The 10281-nt window shown below is 51.6% G+C and overlaps 1 long non-coding RNA gene across 1 annotated transcript; it reads left to right on the top strand.

The window, feature by feature from the left end:
- The first annotated feature begins 979 nt into the window (after window positions 1–979).
- Window positions 980–9963, top strand: LOC116896699. Its single transcript, XR_004387357.1, has 4 exons — window positions 980–1094; window positions 4438–4596; window positions 5521–5728; window positions 9693–9963. It is a non-coding gene; the product is annotated as an uncharacterized LOC116896699 (long non-coding RNA).
- The last annotated feature ends 318 nt before the right edge of the window (window positions 9964–10281 follow it).

Here is a 10281-nt window from a genome sequence, read left to right as displayed (position 1 = left end):
TGCCCTAATCCCCCATTAAGGCCGCTCTGAGCTTGTTATGACAGCGGCTGAAGGCGGTTGAATTGCTGTTTGCTGTGTCTACTAATTGGACTGAAGGGCTGAAGTCTGGACACTGAAAGGGACCATTGTTGCTGTTTACCTTCCACAGCTGCCTCCCTGGGACTCTCTGGTTGAGGGGAGTCCCATACCCTCAGGTTGTGTCACCCATTCCCTGTGCCCATGCAAGGGAACCCTGTGGGGACACCGTACGCCATTGTCTTGTCTGATGTGAGTCTCCACCCGACTGAGCCTCTCTTCCCTGTCCTTCCCTTCCTCCAGCAGCTCAGGGACTTCTTCTTATCCACTTCCTTCTGAACCAGTGCTTCTAGACTTGGTTGCACACCAAAAACACCCTTCATCTCCATACAGATGTTTGGGCTTGGCACAGCCCAAAAAACTCAGAGAGGAAATGAAGGTTTGGGGTCCGCACCACAGATACACTCTCCTGTCTGTGCAGAGGCCACACTCTCACCTCCCTAGCCCCTGCTATATCTAGAATGCCCTTATTCCTCTTTATTACTAAATTACTTGAAGAGCCCTTAGTATTTAGAATGAAATTTAAAGGTCTGTCTTTGACCTCCATCTTGCTCTTCCCTAAGGCCAAAAGCACTGGCTCAGGCTCACAGGAGCCTGTAGATTTTCCAAATGGATCCAGAGGAGAACTGAGATCATCTGAGGCTCCTGAAGATTAGAGGAAGGGTGAGGAGTGCCGGATTCATCGACTCCAGCATCGACTCTCCTTTCCAATAGCAGGAGACTTCCTTCAAAGTTGTCTTTTCTCTTTCCTTACTGTATCCAAATGTTTCTGCTTCTCTTCCCTCAGCTACTCCCTTGGGCGGGTGGGTGCTCTACCCTCCCGCCCACTCTGAGGACGTGAGGACCAGCGACATCCAGCACCACGGACAGCTCCCGGCGGTGAGTGAGCCGGCTGACCCCCTTTAGGAAAGTGGTGGTTTGTCTACTCGACTATCCAGCACTGCACTCCAGATCTGATGGGGCATGACTATCTCAGGATCACTGGTCTTGAACGGGAGCACTGGTAGGAAAGATCCCGTGTAAGTCATGTAAGACGTAGAATGTTCAGATCAACAGGAAGCTAAAACAAGCCTCTCATCATATATAGCCCAGAGAGGGGAAGAAAGGAGACACGGGTTATGCAGCTCATGAGTGAGGCCTGAAGGCTCAGACTCCTGAACCCTGCCTAACCTTTTCTGCCTCTGACTCCCCTTTCTGAATCTCCTTGTCCAGTCCTGCAGGAGTTGGGATGTTACACACAAAAGGACAGGATACATGTCTGGGAATGCGAAGTATCTGTGAGAACCAGGAACCGACTGTTCTCACTGTCTGAGAAGGCATTGAAGGGAAAGCCCTGCAGAGGGTATGGGGAAGGTTTACCTAGCAGAAAAGGCAAGGGGCCACCATCTGCCAGGGTATAGAGGCCAGTGGATGGCCTCAGGAGTCTCCGGGGACCAGCAGGAGGCTTGCAAACTGGACCGGGGCCTGGGAAAGGCCCTTCTGTGTGCCCACGCTTGCTCCCCCAACACCATGAGCCTACAGACAAAGAGACCACTCTCTCACATTTGACACTGCCATCTCCGGCTGGCAGTGCCAGGTGGCAGGGGCATCAGGGGGTGTCAATCCATTATCCACCCCCAGCCCCTAAGTCCTCTGGGGCTGAATGTTGGGGAGGTGGGTGTTCTACGCTATGTTGCCATAGTAACCACCCCAACCCCCAACCCCAAAGCACACAAAAAGATAGCTCTCACCCCCAGCTCTGGGAGAAACCTGGGTCTGCCTGGGAATCTTCCCTTGAGAATCCTCTTCTCTAATGCACAGCCATGTCATTCTTGTGCATGCACCACCCTCAGCACCCGGTGCCAAAGGCCCATAGGGCAGTGAGGCTGGTACGTTCAGCTCCAAGGCACATAGAGGGGCACCTCTCTCTTCTACTTAACCCCTCTCTTCTCAAGCTCTCCTGTCCCTTACTGTAGCTAAAGCCATCCCAGGACTCCCCAACTGAAGCAGTGGGCTATGTTGGGACCCTGGCCTTCTGCTTTTTCCCAGAAATAGACACCTGCTACCTTTAGCAAACCTCCAGGCTGTGGGAACTGCAAGGAGGAGGGAGCCATTCCTGACACCCTCCATCTGTACCCTCGCCATTACTCATTAGGCATTCTGCCCCCTCCTTCCGCTCGTTAAGCCTTATTTGCATATATTTGCATAATACAGTTCATTTGCATTGCAGGAGGCTCATGGTAGAAGCCAGGAAAAAAGAGGTGGGGGGGTGGAGAAGAGAAAAAGGGAGAGATTTTGTTTTCATCAAAGTGTGAGGGGAGAGCTGGGGGGGGAGGCAGGAAGAGGATGGAAATAAAAACTCATACTACTTTCTTTCTTCCCTTTGCCCTCCCTCTCTGAGTTGGACTCAAATGCCAAGAGAGATGCCAAGGGGCTGCCTTTTCTGTCCTTTTTTTGTCTTGCTTCCTCCGGCCTTGGCTCTTCAGTCAGAGGGCCCCCCACCTTGTTGGAATCAGGCTTCAGAAAGAAAGCTGGGTAGGATGTGATGCTGTGAGAATGGAAGCACAGGACGAGAGAAACCGCCATCTTAGGTAGCTAGCATTTATAAAATGGCCGTTTCTGAGAGATGTGGGCTGAGTGCCAGCCTGGGTGGTGGGCACGGAGAATGACAGCATAAGGAAGGGTTTCCTGGCTGATCAAGAACAGACCTGGGTGTTACTATCAGTGCAGTTAGAACAGGAGATGGAGAAGAGGGGAGAGGGGAGCTCCCAGAAGAGTTACAGGGGTTCAGCATCTAAGCAGGGTGGTAGAAGCCTCATCCCTGGATTCAGATCCAAGAGGATACAAGACTATGGGTAAGGTCAAAGGTGTGGAAGAGTCTGTTGGAAAGTCCGGCAGGAGAGGGACAGGGTAAGCATGGTCAGGTTGGATCATCTGCCAGTTGGAGGTGTCAGGACTGTGGAGAGCCACTGTGCACCAGCAGTGTATTCTCTAGCCCAGCCGGCCACCACCATCTTCACAACGTTTATGAAGCTGTGCCTTTTCTAAGGCCATTCACAACCTCTCAACTGGGCCAGCCCTCTTCGTCCTCTGTGTATAATTTCGCGCTTATTTGATCTCCCCAACCTCTGTGTTGGCCTCTGTGTTATATCCTAAAGGTGTTCCTAGTTTCATCCACCCAGTCCTCTGGATCAGCCAGCTGCACACAGAAGTGACAGCACTCCCAATGTCCCCTCTTAGTCACTTTTGTAACTTCAACCTCTGCTAAAGGTAGAAACTCACTCTATAGACCAGGCCTTGAGCCCAGAATTCCACCTGCCTCTGCCTCCTGAGTGCTGGGACTAAAGGTGTGCACCACTGCTGCTGCCACCACTGCCACCACCACCGCCATCATCACCACCACCACCATCACCACCACCACCACCACCACCACCACCATCACCACCACCACCACAATCATCATCACCACCACCACCACCACCACCACCACCACCACCACCACCACCACCACCACCACCACCGTCACCACCCCACCACCATCCTCACCCAGGTCATTCATTTTCTTAACATTGGTCTATTCATAACTAATCAGTGGTGGCACACACCTTTAATCCCAGCACGTGGAAGGCAGAGTCAGATGGAGCTCTGTGAGTTTGAGGCCAGCCTGGTCTACAAAGTGAGTTCCAGGACAGCTAGGGCTACACAGAGAAACCCTGCCTCACAACGAAAAACAATCAAAACCCCACAGAGTTACACCTTATCCACTGCCCAATGTCCTTCCAGATCAGAGCCTAGAGCCTGAAGTAGTCGTATGCTCAGACCCTGTTGCAAAGGACAGTGGGAAGGCATCTGCTCTTCTTTTTTTTTTTTTTTTTTTTTTTTTTTTTGATTCTTTTTTTTCAGAGCTGGGGACTGAACCCAGGGCCTTGTGCTTCCTAGGCAAGCGCTCTACCACTGAGCTAAATCCCCAACCCCGGCATCTGCTCTTCTAGTCTCTGGGTTGGCTGAGCTCAGGAGGGAGTCCTTCTGAGGGAGCTGAGATGCTCACTGGAGTGAACTGAGCACACTCTGGATTTCTTTCCTCTGAGCTTATAGGCCCTCAGGTTCAAATGTGTAAATTTTAGGTCTTTTGATTTATGTATACAAATGCTTTTGTATATGTATGTGGACCACACATATGCCCATGGGAATCAGAAAAAAGCATCGAATTCCCTTAACAAGTGTTCTTAACCCCTGAGCCATCTCTCCAGCCCCAGGTTCAAATACTGAGCACCGTCTGAATGAGTCCTGTATCCAAGTCTGCATCATCAAACCCTGTCCTTCCCTCCTGTGTCAACTCATATGTCCAACTTTTTCTTACGTCTGCATGTTGATGCCTAACAGGTTCCCTGAGTGCCTAGTCCGTGTGCATGACTGGAGGAGACTCCCATAGCCTTGCAGAGGGAAAGCAGATACAACCCACCCCAGACCATGGCGGTTTCCCTGCGACGAGCCCAGTGGCTTTCTGGAGGACACTTTTCCTGGAGGGAAGCAGTGACTCAGGTATGCAGGACTTTGGGTGGGAGTAGGTGGTGGAAAATATCAATGAAGTAAGAAAGAGCATGGCATATTTGGGGACTTGCCTATCTCTTGAAGGAGGTGGAGCCTTAGATGCTGAAGCAGAGACACTGGCTTAACGGTGGGGGGGGGGTTTGAGGAAGTCAGCCATGAGCTCAGAGATGCTAGGGCTTGGCACCTGACTTGGGGGGGCGCTGCATACACATTCATGTGTATACAACCTACTGGTTTCTGAGCTCTCATGTTAAAAGCAAAATGGTTTGAAGAGGTCAGGTACTGCAAGGCCAGCTGGTACTAGAATAGAGACAGGGAGGAAGTTCTGCTTAAAAACTTCCTGGAAGAAATAAGGGGATAATGAGAACAGGGAGAGGGATCCAGAGCTTAGTCTGAGGGGATTCTGGGAGAACAACTGAGGTAGGGAGAAGAGGACGTGCTGCTGGTCCCGAGGCTGCAATGTAAGCCACTGCCAGGCTTTACACAAAGGCTTCTCTGTAAGTGGCCTTGGCAGTAGCTGTCAGGTGAGGGGACTTAGCTCTTAGGGCCTTCAGGGCAATTGGGGTAGGGTTAGAAGGGGCCTCAGACTTCCAGCAGGTCCACACTAAAAGAAAGAAGCTAGGCCTGGCTAGAGTCTCCCACAGAGGCTATAATAGAGCTGTGCCCAGGCTAGACTCCTGCCCACTGCCCACTCAGGCTCCAAGGTCTAGGCCCAGCCTCCTGAGCCTTCTAGCTTCTCCTTTTCCAGCCCTCCCATGCCCTCCCAGGCTATGGGTCTGGTCTTACTAGGTTCCACAGGGAACCTCTTACACTGAGGACTGTATCAGGAAGGAGGGAAACAGCACTGATCAGAGGCAAAACAGTGTCTGGGGTGGGGGGCACTGTTTAAACCACTCTGCTCTCCTCCTTCTTCAGCATAAGTTCTTGCCTGGCGTCACTTGAGAGTCTCTTCCCGCTGATCAGCAGAGGTCGTCTCCCTCTTCACCAGACCCTTGCTGCCTACCTGGTCCTTCTAACCGCATTGGGTTTGGAACACTTTAAACAGTAGAATGACTGCAAGTCAAGAGCTCAGCCTACAGGAAGGATAACAAAAGGCAGGGTCAGTGCTGGAGAGACTGGACAGGTAAGATTTTGGCTTCCCTTACTTGCTATTTGGAGGAGTGGGGAGGCAAGTTTTTAGTGCCTGTGGGCCCTGATCTTTTTAGCCCTTTCTAGGGGAGCGTACAAATGTCCGGTGTTTGTGTTCAGTGCTGAATGCTGAGGGACACGGTAAGAGGAGGTGGGTAGAACTGGAGGGACAGTTTGCCAGAAGCCTGGGCTTTGGATGCCAGCTAGGGAGAGCAGAGTTACTCTAGGCGCTTGCCTGATGTCTGGATCTCAGGTCTTAGAGGGTGGCATCTTGTTTGCACCAGTGCTGCATCCAGCTGACCCTCTTCCTTCCCTCAGCCCCCTCCTTTTTCTCCAGAGCAGTGTAAGTCAGGCGCTATGGAATGTTTGGTGAAATGTTTGAGGACATACTAGGCCTGCTCCACAGTCTTCCACCTCTGAGTCTCCGGCCCTTGGCACAGTCAGCAGTGATCTACTTTTGGATCTGTTGGGATGCCCAAGCCTGTTGTCCAGGAGACTATGAACAGGGGGGTCTTTTGTCATGACATGGTTGTCCCTTGTTGTGCAAGCAAGAGTCAGGGGTGGAATGACATTGGCTTTAGCCCCCTGCCAGCAGCACCAGGGCCCCTAGGACTGGAGGGAAGGACCAGTCTGAGGCTGGCATATGGAAGAGAGAGTGAACACAGTGGAGTCTCACCTGCTAGGGCTGCCTTCTGCTGGGCTGTCCATCTGGCACCAGCTGGCATACCAGCTCCGCCCCCACCGCCAACCAGACTCCTTCTGCTGTTGCTATGACAATTGGCTGCCATCTTGGTACTCAGGGCACTACCTTCTCTCTGACTTTTCCTCTGGGGCTTCTGAAGGACAGAAAACAGATCCTCAAATTTTTATATCAGAGCTAGTCAGTGATGGCACACACCTTTAATCCCAGCACTCAGGAGGAAGAGGCAGGCAGATCTCTGGGAGTTTGAGGCTAGCCTGGTCTATAGAGCAAGTTCACGGACAGCCAGGACTATAAAAAACAAAAACAAAGCAAAACAAAACAAACAAAAACTATCCTGTCTCTGAAAAAAAAAAAAGAAAAAAGAAAACAAAACCAAACTCCTATCAGTATCCAGTTCTTGAACATGGCCAGGCAAGCCAGGCAGAAGGACTCATACCTGTTATCCCAGTACCAGGAAGTCTGGCCCGAACAGTGGTGACTTTGGGGTCAGCCTGGAACAGAGGCTCTTAGGGCCTGATCTCAAAAACAAACCAAATTTCTGGGTATGATGTCCCACGCATTTATTCCCAGACTTGAAAGACAGAGGCAGGAGGATCTCTATGAGTTTAATATCAGCCTGGTCCACATAGCTAAATTCAGATCAGCTAGGGCTACATAGTAAGACCCTATCTCAAACAAAATAAAACCAAATTAATTAGTTATCACGGCCAGCTCAGCTGGGAGAGCGCTTGAATAGCATGCACAACACCCTGGCTTCCACCCCCAGCACCACACGTATTTGGTGGCATGTACTTACAATCCCAGCCCTCAGGAGGCTGGGGAGATGAATCACTAAACCTTCAGGCCTGCCTGGGCTATATTATGAGTTCCAGGACACCCTGGGCTCTATCTCCAAGAAACATAAAGCAGCAACAGCCAAAATAGGCCACTAGGTCCAGCTCTGTGTCATGCTCTCTCTACTCCATGTCTCCGAGTCCGTGAGATAGAGTTGACGGAGTTCACCTCCTGTTTCTGGTCTGGAACTGTAGCTCAGTGCTAGGGTGGGGGCAGGGGTGGCAGGAGTGGGGCAGCCAATCCTGTTTCCTGCTTCAGATAGACTTTTCCTCACTCTAATCAGGAAGTCCCACTGTTTTTTCTCATCCCTGTCTTGGGAGCCTTCCTCAGCCATGTAGTGAAGACAGAAGTAGCTGTCACACCAGCTGTCAGCATGCCCTGGCTGAGATGAGAGGCAGCGGCACGGTGCACAAAGGGAGCGGCCACCCAGCTTTAATCATTTTAAAGCAGTTCCTGGCTCTAGGAGAAAGGATATGGAAACCCAGACTCTGTCCAACTTTGTATGAAGTTTAAATGCCCCTTAAAGACTTGGGGGTCGAGGATGGTGAGATGGCTCAGTGGGTAGGCTCACTTGCCTCTAAGCCTGACAACCTAAGTTAATATCCTCCACCCACATATGGAAGGAAAGAACTGATTTCCAAAAGTTGTCCTCTGACCACCACACATATACCATGGTCTGTGCAAACCCCAAAAAATTGTAATATATTTTTTTCAAAAGACATGAGGCCTTCCATTCAATGTCCCCCAAATGTTTTAGAACTTCTTTTCCTTACTCCCTACCAGCACCCTTGAGGAGGCAGAGCAAGTCTACTACAGAGAGGTCATTTCCTAGGCTGGTTAGTGGAACCCTAAGGACTCCTGGGAAGGCTCCAACTGATCCCTGAGAGTTCCAGTTTCTTGTATCACACAACAGAAGGTGGGGAATGGCTGCCTTGGTTGGAAGAGCGCATTGGTGCTGAGGGGGCCAGCTGGTTGAGAAGCAGGTGGAGAGGGAAAGGACCCTGCTTAAGAGGGGGCTGGGTGGGAAGGCTGGGTAATTTATGATATCATTGTTCCCACCCCTCTTCCCAGCCCCCTGCCACTTTACTGTTGCTAGGAGATCCTGGCTGGCCCTGTCATCTGGAATACTCCCCAGCCAGGGTAGGCCCTATCCTGAGTCACATCAGGCCCTGACATACACCAGTCTCTCCTGTGGATCCCTCCAGGTTCAGCCATCTTGGAAGTGGGACTACCCGACAGAGCAATCGGGTGGGTGGGGGACTTTGAGGGTGGAGGAACACTCTGAGGGCCTGCAGGTGGCCCTGGGAACCAAACCTGGAGGAACCCAAGTTTATAAATACAATCCTTCTCTTAGAGGGTGGGGGCTTTCAGCAGACTGATCTAAACACAGACTTCTCAGTCCATTCCCTCCAGTCAAGGTTAAGGTCTGGCAAAGGTGGGGGGAGAGAAGCTGAGGAGAAAAAGGCTGAGGAGAGTCCAGGCACAGGAAGGTGACTGAGAATAGAGTTGGGTAGCACAGTGATGCGACTGAGATCTCCTCTTTTCTGGAGTTCTCTTCTTAGACAGTAAGGTTGGTATAGGAACTCTAAATGTTCCTTAAGCTGCCGGCCATGGCTACCACCTGTGCTTTGTCACACTGGCCTTGATTTGGCTATCACTGGCTTTTGTCTTATTTTATCTGCTCTGGCTGAAACCCAAATAATCCTGTCCCCAGGTCCATAGGAGCAATCAGAGGTCCCTGGAGTCCCTGGTCTGCTCCCAGAGTCACAGCTGCTAGTTGTTCTGGGCTCCACACAGAGCTCCCTCCCTCCCAATGCTGACTTCCTGTGGAACAGATTCCAGCACAGTAGAGGACCAGGGCTCAGAGAACAGACCCAGCAGCACAGGAAGTCTCCGAGGGAAGCTCTACCAGCTTCCAGGGGCTGAAGGCAGGACTGGAGAGAGGCTAGCCAGACTGCAGAAGTCAGATGCTACCAGACTGCTTTCTCGCACTTATGCATCTGTCTTTGTGACCAAGTTTCCCCGGGCTCCAGCCACAGATCTAAGCCTCATCCCAACATCCTGCTTTCAGTGCTCGGGGATGGCCTGGGCGGGGGGTGGGGTGTGGGGGGGGGTGATTCTTAGCCTTGGTTCCTTGTCTGCTAGTGGAGAGGATAGACAACCTTTCTGGACCACAGGTAACTTCTGTCTACTAACAGGTCTCCATTCAAAGAGTACTTCTTATTTCATGAGTATGTGCTGAGTATAAATGTGCATATGTGTTTGAGTATGTATCTGAGAGGTGTGTGTGTGTGTGTGTGTGTGTGTGTGTGTGTGTGTGTGTGTGTTCCTGCTGTGTGGTGCAGGCTGGCCTTGAACTCAGAGCAATTCTTTTGCTTTTGGTTTCCCTATGCTGGGGTAACAGGACAATTTCTCTTTACAGACCAAAAAGAAGACCTGCCCTCACCCTGAGCACCCCTGTCATGCAAAGTGTGTTCGCAGACTGCCAACCGGCTGGCTCCAGCAAGCAGAAGTGGACGGGGTGGAGGTTCAGCCTGGCAGCTTCTCCCCAAAGCCATGGAGAAAGAGCCTTGTTTGCCTGGTCACTTCCAGCAAGTTGTCCAGCCTGACCCATCCATTTCCCCTGTCGCCTCTCAGCTGGGTCCTCGAGACCCACCCCATCTCCAATAAAGAACATTGCATACAGAGCATTAGTGCTGCCTCTGGATGTGCTTGCTGGGCAGGGATGGAGGGTGTGCGGGTTCTCCATACTAGAACAACACTACTGAGCAGTATAGCCACACCAGGAGGGGCTCCCTGAAGCTCCCTGCATGGCCAGGATGGTGTGAGGACAGTGTGCTCTCCCCACCCCTTCTGCTGACCTCCAGCTTCATGAGAACTCCACTGATTGTGGGATGCCAAGATCATCAGAGCAATATGCTCACCCCGTCGCCACGGGAGCACAAGGCAAGAACCAAAACGGGGCTGCCCTTCAGTCAAGGAGTAGGTGTTGCTGCCTCTCTCAGTAGAGA

The sequence above is a fragment of the Rattus rattus genome, chromosome 3, assembly GCF_011064425.1.
Source record: "Rattus rattus isolate New Zealand chromosome 3, Rrattus_CSIRO_v1, whole genome shotgun sequence".
NCBI classification, from domain to species: domain Eukaryota; kingdom Metazoa; phylum Chordata; class Mammalia; order Rodentia; family Muridae; genus Rattus; species Rattus rattus.
The sequence above is the reverse complement of the archived record's forward strand: the minus strand, read 5'-3'. Positions and strand labels throughout refer to the sequence as shown.